General features: G+C 31.9%; 5 non-coding genes across 5 annotated transcripts; all 5 read right to left on the bottom strand.

Annotated features, from left to right (window-relative positions):
* Positions 1-2,411: 2,411 nt before the first annotated feature.
* On the bottom strand, positions 2,412-2,483 carry TRNAP-UGG (transfer RNA proline (anticodon UGG)). Its single transcript has one exon. It is a non-coding gene; the product is annotated as a tRNA-Pro (tRNA).
* Positions 2,484-5,937: 3,454 nt separating this feature from the next.
* On the bottom strand, positions 5,938-6,009 carry TRNAP-UGG (transfer RNA proline (anticodon UGG)). Its single transcript has one exon. It is a non-coding gene; the product is annotated as a tRNA-Pro (tRNA).
* A 2,625-nt stretch (positions 6,010-8,634) lies between these two features.
* Positions 8,635-8,706, bottom strand: TRNAP-UGG (transfer RNA proline (anticodon UGG)). Its single transcript has one exon. It is a non-coding gene; the product is annotated as a tRNA-Pro (tRNA).
* Positions 8,707-20,342: 11,636 nt separating this feature from the next.
* On the bottom strand, positions 20,343-20,414 carry TRNAP-UGG (transfer RNA proline (anticodon UGG)). Its single transcript has one exon. It is a non-coding gene; the product is annotated as a tRNA-Pro (tRNA).
* Positions 20,415-25,651: 5,237 nt separating this feature from the next.
* On the bottom strand, positions 25,652-25,723 carry TRNAP-UGG (transfer RNA proline (anticodon UGG)). The gene has a single exon. It is a non-coding gene; the product is annotated as a tRNA-Pro (tRNA).

Raw genomic sequence — 25,723 nt, forward strand, 5'->3', positions numbered from 1 at the left:
TATTTCCTTATGGTCCAGTAGATAGTTTTCTAAGTATGCATATAGGAAAAGTGCAGGGACAAGATTTGTGAGTGCCTCCAGAGTTTGGACTTCTCTCATGGACAAAGCTAAAGACTTGTCATATGCAATGTACAAATCATGCTTCCAGACACAGAAGAAAGGCAAAAGAAAACCTTGCAATTTCATTTTTGAACTTTTTGTGTTTCAAAATGAGACTATTCTTTTAAAACATTCAAAGCTATCTAGACAGTAGGGAACCTGCAGTTTTCCTAATATACCACAATACAGTTGAAATTTGAATAAGTATGCTCTTATTTTTAGAACAACTAAAATGTTTCCGTAAGATTCTATTGATAGTTTTCTTTGTGTGCTAATTTGGAAAGTGCAGTGACAAGATTTAAAAATGGCTACAGAGTTTGGACTTGTCTGATCGATAAAACCCAAGACTTGTCAAAAGCTATGTGTAAATCATGCATAACTAGAAGAAAGGCAATTGAAAAATGATGAAGGCAAGATTCATAAGTATGTACAAATTCTATTGGGAGTATGGCAAAAACAAAACTCAGTTGATGCTATTAACTTAGCCAATTGAGAAAATCAGATATATATAAACCATGAGAAGCACCGTAAAAAAGAAATAGAGGACTCATCAGGGATTTGAACCCGGGACCTCTCGCACCCAAAGCAAGAATCATACCCCTAGACTAACGAGCCAACTGAAACAAGCCTGTTTTATTTGATTTCTTAACTATTTTATGTGAAAATGGTGTTCTTTTAAAGCAGTCACTAATGTATACAAGGAGGAAAAATTAGCATAAATATAATATTTCCTAATAGTCAATATTTTTCTAAGTATACTTGCTTGGAAATTGCTGTGCAAAGTTTTATGATGCCCAGCAGAGTTTTTCTGATGGATAAAACCCAAGACATGTCACATGCTATGTTCAGATAAGTACTTACAAATAATTTTAGCAGTTTGACAAAAAACAAAATTCAATTGTGCAAATAAGTAAATCCAATCTATTTTGAGAGTTTTGAAAAAACAATATTCAGTTGAAATTCACTCTGGAAATTGACTTCAATAAGATAATGGAACCATGTCAAAGAATCTAACAATTTGGGCTCGTCCGGGATTTGAACCCTTGACCTCTCGCACCCAAAGTGAGAATCAAAGAGTCATCAAGTAAGCATGTATTATTTGATTTCTTAACTGTTTTTATGTGAAAATTTTATTATTTTAAAGCAGTCACTAATGTATACAAGGTGGAAATATTAGCATAAATAAAATATTTCCTAATAGTCAATATTTTTCTAAGTATACGTGCTTGGAAATTGCTGTGCAAAGTTTTATGATGCCCAGCAGAGTTTTTCTGATGGATAAAACCCAAGACATGTCACATGCTATGTGCAGGTAAGTAATTACAAATAATTTTAGCAGTTTGACAAAAAACAAAATTCAATTGTGCAAATAAGTAAATCCAATCTATTTTGTGAGTTTTTAAAAAATAATATTCATTTGAAGATTTTACTCAGGAAATTGTATTCAATAAGATAATGGAACTATGTCAAAGAATCTGAAAATTTGGGCTCGTCCATGATTTGAACCTGGGACCTCTCACACTCTAAGCGAGAATCTTAACCCTAGACCAACAAGCCACCTACCTGAACATTTTTCAATTGATTTTTCAATTGATTTAATGAAAATAGCTTTTTGTTTTTAAAAACACCATATACATTTATGTAAAAATGAATTTGTAGAATAAATAAAATATTTCCTTATGGTCCAGTAGATAGTTTTCTAAGTATGCATATAGGAAAAGTGCAGGGACAAGATTTGTGAGTGCCTCCAGAGTTTGGACTTCTCTCATGGACGAAGCTAAAGACTTGTCATATGCAATGTACAAATCATGCTTCCAGACACAGAAGAAAGGCAAAAGAAAACCTTGCAATTTCATTTTTGAACTTTTTGTGTTTCAAAATGAGACTATTCTTTTAAAACATTCAAAGCTATCTAGACAGTAGGGAACCTGCAGTTTTCCTAATATACCACAATACAGTTGAAATTTGAATAAGTATGCTCTTATTTTTAGAACAACTAAAATGTTTCCGTAAGATTCTATTGATAGTTTTCTTTGTGTGCTAATTTGGAAAGTGCAGTGACAAGATTTAAAAATGGCTACAGAGTTTGGACTTGTCTGATCGATAAAACCCAAGACTTGTCAAAAGCTATGTGTAAATCATGCATAACTAGAAGAAAGGCAATTGAAAAATGATGAAGGCAAGATTCATAAGTATGTACAAATTCTATTGGGAGTATGGCAAAAACAAAACTCAGTTGATGCTATTAACTTAGCCAATTGAGAAAATCAGACATATATAAACCATGAGAAGCACCGTAAAAAAGAAATAGAGGGCTCATCCGGGATTTGAACCCGGGACCTCTCGCACCCAAAGCAAGAATCATACCCCTAGACTAACAAGCCAACTGAAACAAGCCTGTTTTATTTGATTTCTTAACTATTTTATGTGAAAATGGTGTTCTTTTAAAGCAGTCACTAATGTATACAAGGAGGAAAAATTAGCATAAATAAAATATTTCCTAATAGTCAATATTTTTCTAAGTATACTTGCTTGGAAATTGCTGTGCAAAGTTTTATGATGCCCAGCAGAGTTTTTCTGATGGATAAAACCCAAGACATGTCACATGCTATGTTCAGATAAGTACTTACAAATAATTTTAGCAGTTTGACAAAAAACAAAATTCAATTGTGCAAATAAGTAAATCCAATCTATTTTGAGAGTTTTGAAAAAACAATATTCAGTTGAAATTCACTCTTGAAATTGACTTCAATAAGATAATGGAACCATGTCAAAGAATCTAACAATTTGGGCTCGTCCGGGATTTGAACCCTTGACCTCTCGCACCCAAAGTGAGAATGATAGAGTCATCAAGTAAGCATGTTTTATTTGATTTCTTAACTGTTTTTATGTGAAAATTGTATTATTTTAAAGCAGTCACTAATGTATACAAGGTGGAAATATTAGCATAAATAAAATATTTCCTAATAGTCAATATTTTTCTAAGTATACTTGCTTGGAAATTGCTGTGCAAAGTTTTATGATGCCCAGCAGAGTTTTTCTGATGGATAAAACCCAAGACATGTCACATGCTATGTGCAGGTAACTAATTACAAATAATTTTAGCAGTTTGACAAAAAACAAAATTCAATTGTGCAAATAAGTAAATCAAATCTATTTTGTGAGTTTTTTTAAAATAATATTCATTTGAAGATTTTACTCAGGAAATTGTATTCAATAAGATAATGGAACTATGTCAAAGAATCTGAAAATTTGGGCTCGTCCATGATTTGAACCTGGGACCTCTCACACTCTAAGCGAGAATCTTAACCCTAGACCAACAAGCCACCTACCTGAACATTTTTCTATTGATTTTTCAATTGATTTAATGATAATAGCTTTTTGTTTTTAGAAAACACCATATACATTTATGTAAAAATGAATTTGTAGAATAAATAAAATATTTCCTTATGGTCCAGTAGATAGTTTTCTAAGTATGCATATAGGAAAAGTGCAGGGACAAGATTTGTGAGTGCCTCCAGAGTTTGGACTTCTCTCATGGACAAAGCGAAAGACTTGTCATATGCAATGTACAAATCATGCTTCCAGACACAGAAGAAAGGCAAAAGAAAACCTTGCAATTTCATTTTTGAACTTTTTGTGTTTCAAAATGAGACTATTCTTTTAAAACATTCAAAGCTATCTAGACAGTAGGGAACCTGCAGTTTTCCTAATATACCACAATACAGTTGAAATTTGAATAAGTATGCTCTTATTTTTAGAACAACTAAAATGTTTCCGTAAGATTCTATTGATAGTTTTCTTTGTGTGCTTATTTGGAAAGTGCAGTGACAAGATTTAAAAATGGCTACAGAGTTTGGACTTGTCTGATCGATAAAACCCAAGACTTGTCAAAAGCTATGTGTAAATCATGCATAACTAGAAGAAAGGCAATTGAAAAATGATGAAGGCAAGATTCATAAGTATGTACAAATTCTATTGGGAGTATGGCAAAAACAAAACTCAGTTGATGCTATTAACTTAGCCAATTGAGAAAATCAGATATATATAAACCATGAGAAGCACCGTAAAAAAGAAATAGAGGGCTCATCCGGGATTTGAACCCGACACCTCTCGCACCCAAAGTGAGAATCATACCCCTAGACTAACGAGCCAACTGAAACAAGTCTGTTTTATTTGATTTCTTAACTATTTTATGTGAAAATGGTGTTCTTTTAAAGCAGTCACTAATATATACAAGGAGGAAAAATTAGCATAAATAAAATATTTCCTAATAGTCAATATTTTTCTAAGTATACTTGCTTGGAAATTGCTGTGCAAAGTTTTATGATGCCCAGCAGAGTTTTTCTGATGGATAAAACCCAAGACATGTCACATGCTATGTTCAGATAAGTACTTACAAATAATTTTAGCAGTTTGACAAAAAACAAAATTCAATTGTGCAAATAAGTAAATCCAATCTATTTTGAGAGTTTTGAAAAAACAATATTCAGTTGAAATTCACTTCAATAAGATAATGGAACCATGTCAAAGAATCTAACAATTTGGGCTCGTCCGGGATTTGAACCCTTGACCTCTCGCACCCAAAGTGAGAATGATAGAGTCATCAAGTAAGCATGTTTGATTTGATTTCTTAACTGTTTTTATGTGAATATTTTATTATTTTAAAGCAGTCACTAATGTATACAAGGTGGAAATATTAGCATAAATAAAATATTTCCTAATAGTCAATATTTTTCTAAGTATACTTGCTTGGAAATTGCTGTGCAAAGTTTTATGATGCCCAGCAGAGTTTTTCTGATGGATAAAACCCAAGACATGTCACATGCTATGTGCAGGTAACTAATTACAAATAATTTTAGCAGTTTGACAAAAAAAAAAATTCAATTGTGCAAATAAGTAAATCCAATCTATTTTGTGAGTTTTTAAAAAATAATATTCATTTGAAGATTTTACTCAGGAAATTGTATTCAATAAGATAATGGAACTATGTCAAAGAATCTGAAAATTTGGGTTCGTCCATGATTTGAACCTGGGACCTCTCACACTCTAAGCGAGAATCTTAACCCTAGACCAACAAGCCACCTACCTGAACATTTTTCTATTGATTTTTCAATTGATTTAATGAAAATAGCTTTTTGTTTTTAAAAACACCATATACATTTATGTAAAAATGAATTTGTAGAATAAATAAAATATTTCCTTATGGTCCAGTAGATAGTTTTCTAAGTATGCATATAGGAAAAGTGCAGGGACAAGATTTGTGAGTGCCTACAGAGTTTGGACTTCTCTCATGGACAAAGCTAAAGACTTGTCATATGCAATGTACAAATCATGCTTCCAGACACAGAAGAAAGGCAAAAGAAAACCTTGCAATTTCATTTTTGAACTTTTTGTGTTTCAAAATCAGACTATTCTTTTAAAACATTCAAAGCTATCTAGACAGTAGGGAACCTGCAGTTTTCCTAATATTCCACAATACAGTTGAAATTTGAATAAGTATGCTCTTATTTTTAGAACAACTAAAACGTTTCCGTAAGATTCTATTGATAGTTTTCTTTGTGTGCTTATTTGGAAAGTGCAGTGACAAGATTTAAAAATGGCTACAGAGTTTGGACTTGTCTGATCGATAAAACCCAAGACTTGTCAAAAGCTATGTGTAAATCATGCATAAATAGAAGAAAGGCAATTGAAAAATGATGAAGGCAAGATTCATAAGTATGTACAAATTCTATTGGGAGTATGGCAAAAACAAAACTCAGTTGATGCTATTGACTTAGCCAATTGAGAAAATCAGATATATATAAACTATGAGATGCACCGTACAAAAGAAATAGAGGGCTCGTCCGGAATTTGAACCCGGGACCTCTCGCACCCAAAGCGAGAATCATACCCCTAGACCAACGAGCCAACTGAAATAAGTGTGGTTTATTTGATTTCTTAACTGTTTTTATGTGAAAATGGTATTCTTTTAATGCAGTCACTAATGTATACAAGGAGGAAAAATTAGCATAAATAAAATGTTTCCTAATAGTCAATATTTTTCTAAGTATACTTGCTTGGAAATTGCTGTGCAAAGTTTTATGATGCCCAGCAGAGTTTTTCTGATGGATTAAACCCAAGACATGTCACATGCTATGTTCAGATAAGTACTTACAAATAATTTTAGCAGTTTGACAAAAAACAAAATTCAATTGTGCAAATAAGTAAATCCAATCTATTTTGAGAATTTTGAAAAAACAATATTCAGTTGAAATTCACTCTGGAAATTGACTTCAATAAGATAATGGAACCATGTCAAAGAATCTAAAAATTTGGGCACGTCCGGGATTTGAACCCATGACCTCTCGCACCCAAAGTGAGAATGATAGAGTCATCAAGTAAGCATGTTTTATTTGATTTCTTAACTGTTTTTATGTGAAAATTGTATTATTTTAAAGCAGTCACTAATGTATACAAGGTGGAAATATTAGCATAAATAAAATATTTCCTAATAGTCAATATTTTTCTAAGTATACTTGCTTGGAAATTGCTGTGCAAAGTTTTATGATGCCCAGCAGAGTTTTTCTGATGGATAAAACCCAAGACATGTCACATGCTATGTGCAGGTAAGTAATTACAAATAATTTTAGCAGTTTGACAAAAAACAAAATTCAATTGTGCAAATAAGTAAATCCAATCTATTTTGAGAGTTTTGAAAAAACAATATTCAGTTGAAATTCACTCTGGAAATTGACTTCAATAAGATAATGGAACCATGTCAAAGAATCTAAAAATTTGGGCACGTCCGGGATTTGAACCCGTGACCTCTCGCACCCAAAGTGAGAATGATAGAGTCATCAAGTAAGCATGTTTTATTTGATTTCTTAACTGTTTTTATGTGAAAATTGTATTATTTTAAAGCAGTCACTAATGTATACAAGGTGGAAATATTAGCATAAATAAAATATTTCCTAATAGTCAATATTTTTCTAAGTATACTTGCTTGGAAATTGCTGTGCAAAGTTTTATGATGCCCAGCAGAGTTTTTCTGATGGATAAAACCCAAGACATGTCACATGCTATGTGCAGGTAAGTAATTACAAATAATTTTAGCAGTTTGACAAAAAACAAAATTCAATTGTGCAAATAAGTAAATCCAATCTATTTTGAGAGTTTTCAAAAAACAATATTCAGTTGAAATTCACTCTGGAAATTGACTTCAATAAGATAATGGAACCATGTCAAAGAATCTAAAAATTTGGGCTTGTCCGGGATTTGAACCCGTGACCTCTCGCACCCAAAGTGAGAATGATAGAGTCATCAAGTAAGCATGTTTTATTTGATTTCTTAACTGTTTTTATGTGAAAATTGTATTATTTTAAAGCAGTCACTAATGTATACAAGGTGGAAATATTAGCATAAATAAAATATTTCCTAATAGTCAATATTTTTCTAAGTATACTTGCTTGGAAATTGCTGTGCAAAGTTTTATGATGCCCAGCAGAGTTTTTCTGATGGATAAAACCCAAGACATGTCACATGCTATGTGCAGGTAAGTAATTACAAATAATTTTAGCAGTTTGACAAAAAACAAAATTCAATTGTGCAAATAAGTATATCCAATCTATTTTGTGAGTTTTTTAAAAATAATATTCATTTGAAGATTTTACTCAGGAAATTGTATTCAATAAGATAATGGAACTATGTCAAAGAATCTGAAAATTTGGGCTCGTCCATGATTTGAACCTGGGACCTCTCACACTCTAAGCGAGAATCTTAACCCTAGACCAACAAGCCACCTACCTGAACATTTTTCTATTGATTTTTCAATTGATTTAATGATAATAGCTTTTTGTTTTTAGAAAACACCATATACATTTATGTAAAAATGAATTTGTAGAATAAATAAAATATTTCCTTATGGTCCAGTAGATAGTTTTCTAAGTATGCATATAGGAAAAGTGCAGGGACAAGATTTGTGAGTGCCTCCAGAGTTTGGACTTCTCTCATGGACAAAGCTAAAGACTTGTCATATGCAATGTACAAATCATGCTTCCAGACACAGAAGAAAGGCAAAAGAAAACCTTGCAATTTCATTTTTGAACTTTTTGTGTTTCAAAATGAGACTATTCTTTTAAAACATTCAAAGCTATCTAGACAGTAGGGAACCTGCAGTTTTCCTAATATACCACAATACAGTTGAAATTTGAATAAGTATGCTCTTATTTTTAGAACAACTAAAATGTTTCCGTAAGATTCTATTGATAGTTTTCTTTGTGTGCTTATTTGGAAAGTGCAGTGACAAGATTTAAAAATGGCTACAGAGTTTGGACTTGTCTGATCGATAAAACCCAAGACTTGTCAAAAGCTATGTGTAAATCATGCATAACTAGAAGAAAGGCAATTGAAAAATGATGAAGGCAAGATTCATAAGTATGTACAAATTCTATTGGGAGTATGGCAAAAACAAAACTCAGTTGAAGCTATTAACTTAGCCAATTGAGAAAATCAGATATATATAAACCATGAGAAGCACCGTAAAAAAGAAATAGAGGGCTCATCCGGGATTTGAACCCGGGACCTCTCGCACCCAAAGTGAGAATCTTACCCCTAGACTAACGAGCCAACTGAAACAAGCCTGTTTTATTTGATTTCTTAACTATTTTATGTGAAAATGGTGTTCTTTTAAAGCAGTCACTAATATATACAAGGAGGAAAAATTAGCATAAATAAAATATTTCCTAATAGTCAATATTTTTCTAAGTATACTTGCTTGGAAATTGCTGTGCAAAGTTTTATGATGCCCAGCAGAGTTTTTCTGATGGATAAAACCCAAGACATGTCACATGCTATGTTCAGATAAGTACTTACAAATAATTTTAGCAGTTTGACAAAAAACAAAATTCAATTGTGCAAATAAGTAAATCCAATCTATTTTGAGAGTTTTGAAAAAACAATATTCAGTTGAAATTCACTCTGGAAATTGACTTCAATAAGATAATGGAACCATGTCAAAGAATCTAACAATTTGGTCTCGTCCGGGATTTGAACCCTTGACCTCTCGCACCCAAAGTGAGAATGATAGAGTCATCAAGTAAGCATGTTTGATTTGATTTCTTAACTGTTTTTATGTGAAAATTTTATTATTTTAAAGCAGTCACTAATGTATACAAGGTGGAAATATTAGCATAAATAAAATATTTCCTAATAGTCAATATTTTTCTAAGTATACTTGCTTGGAAATTGCTGTGCAAAGTTTTATGATGCCCAGCAGAGTTTTTCTGATGGATAAAACCCAAGACATGTCACATGCTATGTGCAGGTAACTAATTACAAATAATTTTAGCAGTTTGACAAAAAACAAAATTCAATTGTGCAAATAAGTAAATCCAATCTATTTTGTGAGTTTTTAAAAAATAATATTCATTTGAAGATTTTACTCAGGAAATTGTATTCAATAAGATAATGGAACTATGTCAAAGAATCTGAAAATTTGGGCACGTCTGGGATTTGAACCCATGACCTCTCGCACCCAAAGTGAGAATGATAGAGTCATCAAGTAAGCATGTTTTATTTGATTTCTTAACTGTTTTAATGTGAAAATTGTATTATTTTAAAGCAGTCACTAATGTATACAAGGTGGAAATATTAGCATAAATAAAATATTTCCTAATAGTCAATATTTTTCTAAGTATACTTGCTTGGAAATTGCTGTGCAAAGTTTTATGATGCCCAGCAGAGTTTTTCTGATGGATAAAACCCAAGACATGTCACATGCTATGTGCAGGTAAGTAATTACAAATAATTTTAGCAGTTTGACAAAAAACAAAATTCAATTGTGCAAATAAGTAAATCCAATCTATTTTGAGAGTGTTGAAAAAACAATATTCAGTTGAAATTCACTCTGGAAATTGACTTCAATAAGATAATGGAACCATGTCAAAGAATCTAAAAATTTGGGCACGTCCGGGATTTGAACCCGTGACCTCTCGCACCCAAAGTGAGAATGATAGAGTCATCAAGTAAGCATGTTTTATTTGATTTCTTAACTGTTTTTATGTGAAAATTGTATTATTTTAAAGCAGTCACTAATGTATACAAGGTGGAAATATTAGCATAAATAAAATATTTCCTAATAGTCAATATTTTTCTAAGTATACTTGCTTGGAAATTGCTGTGCAAAGTTTTATGATGCCCAGCAGAGTTTTTCTGATGGATAAAACCCAAGACATGTCACATGCTATGTGCAGGTAAGTAATTACAAATAATTTTAGCAGTTTGACAAAAAACAAAATTCAATTGTGCAAATAAGTAAATCCAATCTATTTTGAGAGTTTTCAAAAAACAATATTCAGTTGAAATTCACTCTGGAAATTGACTTCAATAAGATAATGGAACCATGTCAAAGAATCTAAAAATTTGGGCTCGTCCGGGATTTGAACCCGTGACCTCTCGCACCCAAAGTGAGAATGATAGAGTCATCAAGTAAGCATGTTTTATTTGATTTCTTAACTGTTTTTAGGTGAAAATTGTATTATTTTAAAGCAGTCACTAATGTATACAAGGTGGAAATATTAGCATAAATAAAATATTTCCTAATAGTCAATATTTTTCTAAGTATACTTGCTTGGAAATTGCTGTGCAAAGTTTTATGATGCCCAGCAGAGTTTTTCTGATGGATAAAACCCAAGACATGTCACATGCTATGTGCAGGTAAGTAATTACAAATAATTTTAGCAGTTTGACAAAAAACAAAATTCAATTGTGCAAATAAGTATATCCAATCTATTTTGTGAGTTTTTAAAAAATAATATTCAATTGAAGATTTTACTCAGGAAATTGACTTCAATAAGATAATGGAACGCTGTCAAAGAATCTGATAATTTGGGCTCGTCCATGATTTGAACCTGGGACCTCTCACACCCTAAGCGAGAATCTTAACCCTAGACCAACAAGCCACCTACCTGAACATTTTTCTATTGATTTTTCAATTGATTTAATGAAAATAGCTTTTTGTTTTTAAAAACACCATATACATTTATGTATAAATGAATTTGTAGAATAAATAAAATATTTCCTTATGGTCCAGTAGATAGTTTTCTAAGTATGCATATAGGAAAAGTGCAGGGACAAGATTTGTGAGTGCCTCCAGAGTTTGGACTTCTCTCATGGACAAAGCTAAAGACTTGTCATATGCAATGTACAAATCATGCTTCCAGACACAGAAGAAAGGCAAAAGAAAACCTTGCAATTTCATTTTTGAACTTTTTGTGTTTCAAAATGAGACTATTCTTTTAAAACATTCAAAGCTATCTAGACAGTAGGGAACCTGCAGTTTTCCTAATATACCACAATACAGTTGAAATTTGAATAAGTATGCTCTTATTTTTAGAACAACTAAAATGTTTCCGTGAGATTCTATTGATAGTTTTCTTTGTGTGCTTATTTGGAAAGTGCAGTGACAAGATTTAAAAATGGCTACAGAGTTTGGACTTATCTGATCGATAAAACCCAAGACTTGTCAAAAGCTATGTGTAAATCATGCATAACTAGAAGAAAGGCAATTGAAAAATGATGAAGGCAAGATTCATAAGTATGTACAAATTCTATTGGGAGTATGGCAAAAACAAACTCAGTTGATGCTATTAACTTAGCCAATTGAGAAAATCAGATATATATAAACCATGAGAAGCACCGTAAAAAAGAAATAGAGGGCTCGTCCGGGATTTGAACCAGGGACCTCTCGCACCCAAATCGAGAATCATACCCCTAGACTAACGAGCCAACTGAAACAAGTCTGTTTTATTTGATTTCTTAACTATTTTATGTGAAAATGGTGTTCTTTTAAAGCAGTCACTAATGTATACAAGGAGGAAAAATTAGCATAAATAAAATATTTCCTAATAGTCAATATTTTTCTAAGTATACTTGCTTGGAAATTGCTGTGCAAAGTTTTATGATGCCCAGCAGAGTTTTTCTGATGGATAAAACCCAAGACATGTCACATGCTATGTTCAGATAAGTACTTACAAATAATTTTAGCAGTTTGACAAAAAACAAAATTCAATTGTGCAAATAAGTAAATCCAATCTATTTTGAGAGTTTTGAAAAAACAATATTCAGTTGAAATTCACTCTGGAAATTGACTTCAATAAGATAATGGAACCATGTCAAAGAATCTAACAATTTGGGCTCGTCCGGGATTTGAACCCTTGACCTCTCGCACCCAAAGTGAGAATGATAGAGTCATCAAGTAAGCATGTTTGATTTGATTTCTTAACTGTTTTTATGTGAAAATTTTATTATTTTAAAGCAGTCACTAATGTATACAAGGTGGAAATATTAGCATAAATAAAATATTTCCTAATAGTCAATATTTTTCTAAGTATACTTGCTTGGAAATTGCTGTGCAAAGTTTTATGATGCCCAGCAGAGTTTTTCTGATGGATAAAACCCAAGACATGTCACATGCTATGTGCAGGTAACTAATTACAAATAATTTTAGCAGTTTGACAAAAAACAAAATTCAATTGTGCAAATAAGTAAATCCAATCTATTTTGTGAGTTTTTAAAAAATAATATTCATTTGAAGATTTTACTCAGGAAATTGTATTCAATAAGATAATGGAACTATGTCAAAGAATCTGAAAATTTGGGCACGTCTGGGATTTGAACCCATGACCTCTCGCACCCAAAGTGAGAATGATAGAGTCATCAAGTAAGCATGTTTTATTTGATTTCTTAACTGTTTTAATGTGAAAATTGTATTATTTTAAAGCAGTCACTAATGTATACAAGGTGGAAATATTAGCATAAATAAAATATTTCCTAATAGTCAATATTTTTCTAAGTATACTTGCTTGGAAATTGCTGTGCAAAGTTTTATGATGCCCAGCAGAGTTTTTCTGATGGATAAAACCCAAGACATGTCACATGCTATGTGCAGGTAAGTAATTACAAATAATTTTAGCAGTTTGACAAAAAACAAAATTCAATTGTGCAAATAAGTAAATCCAATCTATTTTGAGAGTTTTCAAAAAACAATATTCAGTTGAAATTCACTCTGGAAATTGACTTCAATAAGATAATGGAACCATGTCAAAGAATCTAAAAATTTGGGCTCGTCCGGGATTTGAACCCGTGACCTCTCGCACCCAAAGTGAGAATGATAGAGTCATCAAGTAAGCATGTTTTATTTGATTTCTTAACTGTTTTTATGTGAAAATTGTATTATTTTAAAGCAGTCACTAATGTATACAAGGTGGAAATATTAGCATAAATAAAATATTTCCTAATAGTCAATATTTTTCTAAGTATACTTGCTTGGAAATTGCTGTGCAAAGTTTTATGATGCCCAGCAGAGTTTTTCTGATGGATAAAACCCAAGACATGTCACATGCTATGTGCAGGTAAGTAATTACAAATAATTTTAGCAGTTTGACAAAAAACAAAATTCAATTGTGCAAATAAGTAAATCCAATCTATTTTGAGAGTTTTCAAAAAACAATATTCAGTTGAAATTCACTCTGGAAATTGACTTCAATAAGATAATGGAACCATGTCAAAGAATCTAAAAATTTGGGCTCGTCCGGGATTTGAACCCGTGACCTCTCGCACCCAAAGTGAGAATGATAGAGTCATCAAGTAAGCATGTTTTATTTGATTTCTTAACTGTTTTTATGTGAAAATTGTATTATTTTAAAGCAGTCACTAATGTATACAAGGTGGAAATATTAGCATAAATAAAATATTTCCTAATAGTCAATATTTTTCTAAGTATACTTGCTTGGAAATTGCTGTGCAAAGTTTTATGATGCCCAGCAGAGTTTTTCTGATGGATAAAACCCAAGACATGTCACATGCTATGTGCAGGTAAGTAATTACAAATAATTTTAGCAGTTTGACAAAAAACAAAATTCAATTGTGCAAATAAGTATATCCAATCTATTTTGTGAGTTTTTAAAAAATAATATTCAATTGAAGATTTTACTCAGGAAATTGACTTCAATAAGATAATGGAACGCTGTCAAAGAATCTGATAATTTGGGCTCGTCCATGATTTGAACCTGGGACCTCTCACACCCTAAGCGAGAATCTTAACCCTAGACCAACAAGCCACCTACCTGAACATTTTTCTATTGATTTTTCAATTGATTTAATGAAAATAGCTTTTTGTTTTTAAAAACACCATATACATTTATGTATAAATGAATTTGTAGATTAAATAAAATATTTCCTTATGGTCCAGTAGATAGTTTTCTAAGTATGCATATAGGAAAAGTGCAGGGACAAGATTTGTGAGTGCCTCCAGAGTTTGGACTTCTCTCATGGACAAAGCTAAAGACTTGTCATATGCAATGTACAAATCATGCTTCCAGACACAGAAGAAAGGCAAAAGAAAACCTTGCAATTTCATTTTTGAACTTTTTGTGTTTCAAAATGAGACTATTCTTTTAAAACATTCAAAGCTATCTAGACAGTAGGGAACCTGCAGTTTTCCTAATATACCACAATACAGTTGAAATTTGAATAAGTATGCTCTTATTTTTAGAACAACTAAAATGTTTCCGTGAGATTCTATTGATAGTTTTCTTTGTGTGCTTATTTGGAAAGTGCAGTGACAAGATTTAAAAATGGCTACAGAGTTTGGACTTATCTGATCGATAAAACCCAAGACTTGTCAAAAGCTATGTGTAAATCATGCATAACTAGAAGAAAGGCAATTGAAAAATGATGAAGGCAAGATTCATAAGTATGTACAAATTCTATTGGGAGTATGGCAAAAACAAACTCAGTTGATGCTATTAACTTAGCCAATTGAGAAAATCAGATATATATAAACCATGAGAAGCACCGTAAAAAAGAAATAGAGGGCTCGTCCGGGATTTGAACCAGGGACCTCTCGCACCCAAATCGAGAATCATACCCCTAGACTAACGAGCCAACTGAAACAAGTCTGTTTTATTTGATTTCTTAACTATTTTATGTGAAAATGGTGTTCTTTTAAAGCAGTCACTAATGTATACAAGGAGGAAAAATTAGCATAAATAAAATATTTCCTAATAGTCAATATTTTTCTAAGTATACTTGCTTGGAAATTGCTGTGCAAAGTTTTATGATGCCCAGCAGAGTTTTTCTGATGGATAAAACCCAAGACATGTCACATGCTATGTTCAGATAAGTACTTACAAATAATTTTAGCAGTTTGACAAAAAACAAAATTCAATTGTGCAAATAAGTAAATCCAATCTATTTTGAGAGTTTTGAAAAAACAATATTCAGTTGAAATTCACTCTGGAAATTGACTTCAATAAGATAATGGAACCATGTCAAAGAATCTAACAATTTGGGCTCGTCCGGGATTTGAACCCTTGACCTCTCGCACCCAAAGTGAGAATGATAGAGTCATCAAGTAAGCATGTTTGATTTGATTTCTTAACTGTTTTTATGTGAAAATTTTATTATTTTAAAGCAGTCACTAATGTATACAAGGTGGAAATATTAGCATAAATAAAATATTTCCTAATAGTCAATATTTTTCTAAGTATACTTGCTTGGAAATTGCTGTGCAAAGTTTTATGATGCCCAGCAGAGTTTTTCTGATGGATAAAACCCAAGACATGTCACATGCTATGTGCAGGTAACTAATTACAAATAATTTTAGCAGTTTGACAAAAAACAAAATTCAATTGTGCAAATAAGTAAATCCAATCTATTTTGTGAGTTTTTAAAAAATAATATTCATTTGAAGATTTTACTCAGGAAATTGTATTCAATAAGATAATGGAACTATGTCAAAGAATCTGAAAATTTGGGCACGTCTGGGATTTGAACCCATGACCTCTCGCACCCAAAGTGAGAATGATAGAGTCATCAAGTAAGCATGTTTTATTTGATTTCTTAACTGTTTTAATGTGAAAATTGTATTATTTTAAAGCAGTCACTAATGTATACAAGGTGGAAATATTAGCATAAATAAAATATTTCCTAATAGTCAATATTTTTCTAAGTATACTTGCTTGGAAATTGCTGTGCAAAGTTTTATGATGCCCAGCAGAGTTTTTCTGATGGATAAAACCCAAGACATGTCACATGCTATGTGCAGGTAAGTAATTACAAATAATTTTAGCAGTTTGACAAAAAACAAAATTCAATTGTGCAAATAAGTAAATCCAATCTATTTTGAGAGTTTTCAAAAAACAATATTCAGTTGAAATTCACTCTGGAAATTGACTTCAATAAGATAATGGAACCATGTCAAAGAATCTAAAAATTTGGGCTCGTCCGGGATTTGAACCCGTGACCTCTCGCACCCAAAGTGAGAATGATAGAGTCATCAAGTAAGCATGTTTTATTTGATTTCTTAACTGTTTTTATGTGAAAATTGTATTATTTTAAAGCAGTCACTAATGTATACAAGGTGGAAATATTAGCATAAATAAAATATTTCCTAATAGTCAATATTTTTCTAAGTATACTTGCTTGGAAATTGCTGTGCAAAGTTTTATGATGCCCAGCAGAGTTTTTCTGATGGATAAAACCCAAGACATGTCACATGCTATGTGCAGGTAAGTAATTACAAATAATTTTAGCAGTTTGACAAAAAACAAAATTCAATTGTGCAAATAAGTAAATCCAATCTATTTTGAGAGTTTTCAAAAAACAATATTCAGTTGAAATTCACTCTGGAAATTGACTTCAATAAGATAATGGAACCATGTCAAAGAATCTAAAAATTTGGGCTCGTCCGGGATTTGAACCCGTGACCTCTCGCACCCAAAGTGAGAATGATAGAGTCATCAATTAAGCATGTTTTATTTGATTTCTTAACTGTTTTTATGTGAAAATTGTATTATTTTAAAGCAGTCACTAATGTATACAAGGTGGAAATATTAGCATAAATAAAATATTTCCTAATAGTCAATATTTTTCTAAGTATACTTGCTTGGAAATTGCTGTGCAAAGTTTTATGATGCCCAGCAGAGTTTTTCTGATGGATAAAACCCAAGACATGTCACATGCTATGTGCAGGTAAGTAATTACAAATAATTTTAGCAGTTTGACAAAAAACAAAATTCAATTGTGCAAATAAGTATATCCAATCTATTTTGTGAGTTTTTAAAAAATAATATTCAATTGAAGATTTTACTCAGGAAATTGACTTCAATAAGATAATGGAACGCTGTCAAAGAATCTGATAATTTGGGCTCGTCCATGATTTGAACCTGGGACCTCTCACACCCTAAGCGAGAATCTTAACCCTAGACCAACAAGCCACCTACCTGAACATTTTTCTATTGATTTTTCAATTGATTTAATGAAAATAGCTTTTTGTTTTTAAAAACACCATATACATTTATGTATAAATGAATTTGTAGAATAAATAAAATATTTCCTTATGGTCCAGTAGATAGTTTTCTAAGTATGCATATAGGAAAAGTGCAGGGACAAGATTTGTGAGTGCCTCCAGAGTTTGGACTTCTCTCATGGACAAAGCTAAAGACTTGTCATATGCAATGTACAAATCATGCTTCCAGACACAGAAGAAAGGCAAAAGAAAACCTTGCAATTTCATTTTTGAACTTTTTGTGTTTCAAAATGAGACTATTCTTTTAAAACATTCAAAGCTATCTAGACAGTAGGGAACCTGCAGTTTTCCTAATATACCACAATACAGTTGAAATTTGAATAAGTATGCTCTTATTTTTAGAACAACTAAAATGTTTCCGTGAGATTCTATTGATAGTTTTCTTTGTGTGCTTATTTGGAAAGTGCAGTGACAAGATTTAAAAATGGCTACAGAGTTTGGACTTATCTGATCGATAAAACCCAAGACTTGTCAAAAGCTATGTGTAAATCATGCATAACTAGAAGAAAGGCAATTGAAAAATGATGAAGGCAAGATTCATAAGTATGTACAAATTCTATTGGGAGTATGGCAAAAACAAACTCAGTTGATGCTATTAACTTAGCCAATTGAGAAAATCAGATATATATAAACCATGAGAAGCACCGTAAAAAAGAAATAGAGGGCTCGTCCGGGATTTGAACCAGGGACCTCTCGCACCCAAATCGAGAATCATACCCCTAGACTAACGAGCCAACTGAAACAAGTCTGTTTTATTTGATTTCTTAACTATTTTATGTGAAAATGGTGTTCTTTTAAAGCAGTCACTAATGTATACAAGGAGGAAAAATTAGCATAAATAAAATATTTCCTAATAGTCAATATTTTTCTAAGTATACTTGCTTGGAAATTGCTGTGCAAAGTTTTATGATGCCCAGCAGAGTTTTTCTGATGGATAAAACCCAAGACATGTCACATGCTATGTTCAGATAAGTACTTACAAATAATTTTAGCAGTTTGACAAAAAACAAAATTCAATTGTGCAAATAAGTAAATCCAATCTATTTTGAGAGTTTTGAAAAAACAATATTCAGTTGAAATTCACTCTGGAAATTGACTTCAATAAGATAATGGAACCATGTCAAAGAATCTAAAAATTTGGGCTCGTCCGGGATTTGAACCCGTGACCTCTCGCACCCAAAGTGAGAATGATAGAGTCATCAAGTAAGCATGTTTTATTTGATTTCTTAACTGTTTTTATGTGAAAATTGTATTATTTTAAAGCAGTCACTAATGTATACAAGGTGGAAATATTAGCATAAATAAAATATTTCCTAATAGTCAATATTTTTCTAAGTATACTTGCTTGGAAATTGCTGTGCAAAGTTTTATGATGCCCAGCAGAGTTTTTCTGATGGATAAAACCCAAGACATGTCACATGCTATGTGCAGGAAAGTAATTACAAATAATTTTAGCAGTTTGACAAAAAACTAAATTCAATTGTGCAAATAAGTAAATCCAATCTATTTTGAGAGTTTTGCAAAAACAATATTCAGTTGAAATTCACTCTGGAAATTGACTTCAATAAGATAATGGAACCATGTCAAAGAAGCTAAAAATTTGGGCTCGTCCGGGATTTGAACCCGTGACCTCTCGCACCCAAAGTGGGAATGATAGAGTCATCAAGTAAGCATGTTTTATTTGATTTCTTAACTGTTTTTATGTGAAAATTGTATTATTTTAAAGCAGTCACTAATGTATACAAGGTGGAAATATTAGCATAAATAAAATATTTCCTAATAGTCAATATTTTTCTAAGTATACTTGCTTGGAAATTGCTGTGCAAAGTTTTATGATGCCCAGCAGAGTTTTTCTGATGTATAAAACCCAAGACATGTCACATGCTATGTGCAGGTAAGTAATTACAAATAATTTTAGCAGTTTGACAAAAAACAAAATTCAATTGTGCAAATAAGTATATCCAATCTATTTTGTGAGTTTTTAAAAAATAATATTCAATTGAAGATTTTACTCAGGAAATTGACTTCAATAAGATAATGGAACGCTGTCAAAGAATCTAAAAATTTGGGCTCGTCCATGATTTGAACCTGGGACCTCTCACACCCTAAGCGAGAATCTTAACCCTAGACCAACAAGCCACCTACCTGAACATTTTTCTATTGATTTTTCAATTGATTTAATGAAAATAGCTTTTTGTTTTTAAAAACACCATATACATTTATGTAAAAATGAATTTGTAGAATAAATAAAATATTTCCTTATGGTCCAGTAGATAGTTTTCTAAGTATGCATATAGGAAAAGTGCAGGGACAAGATTTGTGAGTGCCTCCAGAGTTTGGACTTCTCTCATGGACAAAGCTAAAGACTTGTCATATGCAATGTACAAATCATGCTTCCAGACACAGAAGAAAGGCAAAAGAAAACCTTGCAATTTCATTTTTGAACTTTTTGTGTTTCAAAATGAGACTATTCTTTTAAAACATTCAAAGCTATCTAGACAGTAGGGAACCTGCAGTTTTCCTAATATACCACAATACAGTTGAAATTTGAATAAGTATGCTCTTATTTTTAGAACAACTAAAATGTTTCCGTGAGATTCTATTGATAGTTTTCTTTGTGTGCTTATTTGGAAAGTGCAGTGACAAGATTTAAAAATGGCTACAGAGTTTGGACTTGTCTGATCGATAAAACCCAAGACTTGTCAAAAGCTATGTGTAAATCATGCATAACTAGAAGAAAGGCAATTGAAAAATGATGAAGGCAAGATTCATAAGTATGTACAAATTCTATTGGGAGTATGGCAAAAACAAACTCAGTTGATGCTATTAACTTAGCCAATTGAGAAAATCAGATATATATAAACCATGAGAAGCACCGTAAAAAAGAAATAGAGGGCTCGTCCGGGATTTGAACCAGGGACCTCTCGCACCCAAAGCGAGAATCATACCCCTAGACTAACGAGCCAACTGAAACAAGTCTGTTTTATTTGATTTCTTAACTATTTTATTTGAAAATGGTGTTCTTTTAAAGCAGTCACTAATGTATACAAGTAGGAAAAATTAGCATAAATAAAATATTTCCTAATAGTCAATATTTTTCTAAGTATACTTGCTTGGAAATTGCTGTGCAAAGTTTTATGATGCCCAGCAGAGTTTTTCTGATGGATAAAACCCAAGACATGTCACATGCTATGTTCAGATAAGTACTTACAAATAATTTTAGCAGTTTGACAAAAAACAAAATTCAATTGTGCAAATAAGTAAATCCAATCTATTTTGAGAGTTTTGAAAAAACAATATTCAGTTGAAATTCACTCTGGAAATTGACTTCAATAAGATAATGGAACCATGTCAAAGAATCTAAAAATTTGGGCTCGTCCGGGATTTGAACCCGTGACCTCTCGCACCCAAAGTGAGAATGATAGAGTCATCAAGTAAGCATGTTTTATTTGATTTCTTAACTGTTTTTATGTGAAAATTGTATTATTTTAAAGCAGTCACTAATGTATACAAGGTGGAAATATTAGCATAAATAAAATATTTCCTAATAGTCAATATTTTTCTAAGTATACTTGCTTGGAAATTGCTGTGCAAAGTTTTATGATGCCCAGCAGAGTTTTTCTGATGGATAAAACCCAAGACATGTCACATGCTATGTGCAGGAAAGTAATTACAAATAATTTTAGCAGTTTGACAAAAAACTAAATTCAATTGTGCAAATAAGTAAATCCAATCTATTTTGAGAGTTTTTAAAAAATAATATTCATTTGAAGATTTTACTCAGGAAATTGTATTCAATAAGATAATGGAACTATGTCAAAGAATCTGAAAATTTGGGCTCGTCCATGATTTGAACCTGGGACCTCTCACACTCTAAGCGAGAATCTTAACCCTAGACCAACAAGCCACCTACCTGAACATTTTTCTATTGATTTTTCAATTGATTTAATGAAAATAGCTTTTTGTTTTTAAAAACACCATATACATTTATGTAAAAATGAATTTGTAGAATAAATAAAATATTTCCTTATGGTCCAGTAGATAGTTTTCTAAGTATGCATATAGGAAAAGTGCAGGGACAAGATTTGTGAGTGCCTACAGAGTTTGGACTTCTCTCATGGACAAAGCTAAAGACTTGTCATATGCAATGTACAAATCATGCTTCCAGACACAGAAGAAAGGCAAAAGAAAACCTTGCAATTTCATTTTTGAACTTTTTGTGTTTCAAAATGAGACTATTCTTTTAAAACATTCAAAGCTATCTAGACAGTAGGGAACCTGCAGTTTTCCTAATATTCCACAATACAGTTGAAATTTGAATAAGTATGCTCTTATTTTTAGAACAACTAAAATGTTTCCGTAAGATTCTATTGATAGTTTTCTTTGTGTGCTTATTTGGAAAGTGCAGTGACAAGATTTAAAAATGGCTACAGAGTTTGGACTTGTCTGATCGATAAAACCCAAGACTTGTCAAAAGCTATGTGTAAATCATGCATAAATAGAAGAAAGGCAATTGAAAAATGATGAAGGCAAGATTCATAAGTATGTACAAATTCTATTGGGAGTATGGCAAAAACAAAACTCAGTTGATGCTATTGACTTAGCCAATTGAGAAAATCAGATATATATAAACCATGAGATGCACCGTACAAAAGAAATAGAGGGCTCGTCCGGGATTTGAACCTTGGACCTCTCGCAACCAAAGCGAGAATCATACCCCTAGACCAACTAGCCAACTGAGATAAGTGTGGTTTATTTGATTTCTTAACTGTTTTTATGTGAAAATGGTATTCTTTTAATGCAGTCACTAATGTATACAAGGAGGAAATATTAGCATAAATAAAATGTTTCCTAATAGTCAATATTTTTCTAAGTATACTTGCTTGGAAATTGCTGTGCAAAGTTTTATGATGCCCAGCAGAGTTTTTCTGATGGATAAAACCCAAGACATGTCACATGCTATGTTCAGATAAGTACTTACAAATAATTTTAGCAGTTTGACAAAAAACAAAATTCAATTGTGCAAATAAGTAAATCCAATCTATTTTGAGAGTTTTGATAAAACAATATTCAGTTGAAATTCACTCTGGATATTGACTTCAATAAGATAATGGAACCATGTCAAAGAATCTAAAAATTTGGGCTCGTCCGGGATTTGAACCCGTGACCTCTCGCACCCAAAGTGAGAATGATAGAGTCATCAAGTAAGCATGTTTTATTTGATTTCTTAACTGTTTTTATGTGAAAATTGTATTATTTTAAAGCAGTCACTAATGTATACAAGGTAGAAATATTAGCATAAATAAAATATTTCATAATAGTCAATATTTTTCTAAGTATACTTGCTTGGAAATTGCTGTGCAAAGTTTTATGATGCCCAGCAGAGTTTTTCTGATGGATAAAACCCAAGACATGTCACATGCTATGTGCAGGTAAGTAATTACAAATAATTTTAGCAGTTTGACAAAAAACAAAATTCAATTGTGCAAATAAGTATATCCAATCTATTTTGTGAGTTTTTAAAAAATAATATTCAATTGAAGATTTTACTCAGGAAATTGACTTCAATAAGATAATGGAACGCTGTCAAAGAATCTGAAAATTTGGGCTCATCCATGATTTGAACCTGGGACCTCTCACACCCTAAGCGAGAATCTTAACCCTAGACCAACAAGCCACCTACCTGAACATCTTTCTATTGATTTTTCAATTGATTTAATGAAAATAGCTTTTTGTTTTTAAAAACACCATATACATTTATGTAAAAATGAATTTGTAGAATAAATAAAATATTTCCTTATGGTCCAGTAGATAGTTTTCTAAGTATGCATACAGGAAAAGTGCAGGGACAAGATTTGTGAGTGCCTCCAGAGTTTGGACTTCTCTCATGGACGAAGCTAAAGACTTGTCATATGCAATGTACAAATCATGCTTCCAGACACAGAAGAAAGGCAAAAGAAAACCTTGCAATTTCATTTTTGAACTTTTTGTGTTTCAAAATGAGACTATTCTTTTAAAACATTCAAAGCTATCTAGACAGTAGGGAACCTGCAGTTTTCCTAATATACCACAATACAGTTGAAATTTGAATAAGTATGCTCTTATTTTTAGAACAACTAAAATGTTTCCGTGAGATTCTATTGATAGTTTTCTTTGTGTGCTTATTTGGAAAGTGCAGTGACAAGATTTAAAAATGGCTACAGAGTTTGGACTTGTCTGATCGATAAAACCCAAGACTTGTCAAAAGCTATGTGTAAATCATGCATAAATTGAAGAAAGGCAATTGAAAAATGATGAAGGCAAGATTCATAAGTATGTACAAATTCTATTGGGAGTATGGCAAAAACAAAACTCAGTTGATGCTATTGACTTAGCCAATTGAGAAAATCAGATATATATAAACCATGAGATGCACCGTACAAAAGAAATAGAGGGCTCGTCCGGGATTTGAACCTTGGACCTCTCGCAACCAAAGCGAGAATCATACCCCTAGACCAACTAGCCAACTGAGATAAGTGTGGTTTATTTGATTTCTTAACTGTTTTTATGTGAAAATGGTATTCTTTTAATGCAGTCACTAATGTATACAAGGAGGAAATATTAGCATAAATAAAATGTTTCCTAATAGTCAATATTTTTCTAAGTATACTTGCTTGGAAATTGCTGTGCAAAGTTTTATGATGCCCAGCAGAGTTTTTCTGATGGATAAAACCCAAGACATGTCACATGCTATGTTCAGATAAGTACTTACAAATAATTTTAGCAGTTTGACAAAAAACAAAATTCAATTGTGCAAATAAGTAAATCCAATCTATTTTGAGAGTATTGAAAAAACAATATTCAGTTGAAATTCACTCTGGAAATTGACTTCAATAAGATAATGGAACCATGTCAAAGAATCTAAAAATTTGGGCTCGTCCGGGACTTGAACCCGTGACCTCTCGCACCCAAAGTGAGAATGATAGAGTCATCAAGTAAGCATGTTTTATTTGATTTCTTAACTGTTTTTATGTGAAAATTGTATTATTTTAAAGCAGTCACTAATGTATACAAGGTAGAAATATTAGCATAAATAAAATATTTCATAATAGTCAATATTTTTCTAAGTATACTTGCTTGGAAATTGCTGTGCAAAGTTTTATGATGCCCAGCAGAGTTTTTCTGATGGATAAAACCCAAGACATGTCACATGCTATGTGCAGGTAAGTAATTACAAATAATTTTAGCAGTTTGACAAAAAACAAAATTCAATTGTGCAAATAAGTATATCCAATCTATTTTGTGAGTTTTTAAAAAATAATATTCAATTGAAGATTTTACTCAGGAAATTGACTTCAATAAGATAATGGAACGCTGTCAAAGAATCTGAAAATTTGGGCTCATCCATGATTTGAACCTGGGACCCCTCACACCCTAAGCGAGAATCTTAACCCTAGACCAACAAGCCACCTACCTGAACATTTTTCTATTGATTTTTCAATTGATTTAATGAAAATAGCTTTTTGTTTTTAAAAACACCATATACATTTATGTAAAAATGAATTTGTAGAATAAATAAAATATTTCCTTATGGTCCAGTAGATAGTTTTCTAAGTATGCATACAGGAAAAGTGCAGGGACAAGATTTGTGAGTGCCTCCAGAGTTTGGACTTCTCTCATGGACGAAGCTAAAGACTTGTCATATGCAATGTACAAATCATGCTTCCAGACACAGAAGAAAGGCAAAAGAAAACCTTGCAATTTCATTTTTGAACTTTTTGTGTTTCAAAATGAGACTATTCTTTTAAAACATTCAAAGCTATCTAGACAGTAGGGAACCTGCAGTTTTCCTAATATACCACAATACAGTTGAAATTTGAATAAGTATGCTCTTATTTTTAGAACAACTAAAATGTTTCCGTGAGATTCTATTGATAGTTTTCTTTGTGTGCTTATTTGGAAAGTGCAGTGACAAGATTTAAAAATGGCTACAGAGTTTGGACTTATCTGATCGATAAAACCCAAGACTTGTCAAAAGCTATGTGTAAATCATGCATAACTAGAAGAAAGGCAATTGAAAAATGATGAAGGCAAGATTCATAAGTATGTACAAATTCTATTGGGAGTATGGCAAAAACAAAACTCAGTTGATGCTATTAACTTAGCCAATTGAGAAAATCAGATATATATAAACCATGAGAAGCACCGTAAAAAAGAAATAGAGGGCTCGTCCGGGATTTGAACCCGGGACCTCTCGCACCCAAAGCGAGAATCATACCCCTAGACTAACGAGCC

Source organism: Taudactylus pleione, unplaced genomic scaffold (genome assembly GCF_031769625.1).
Source record: "Taudactylus pleione unplaced genomic scaffold, aTauple2 ptg000317l, whole genome shotgun sequence".
Classification (NCBI taxonomy): Eukaryota; Metazoa; Chordata; class Amphibia; order Anura; family Myobatrachidae; genus Taudactylus; species Taudactylus pleione.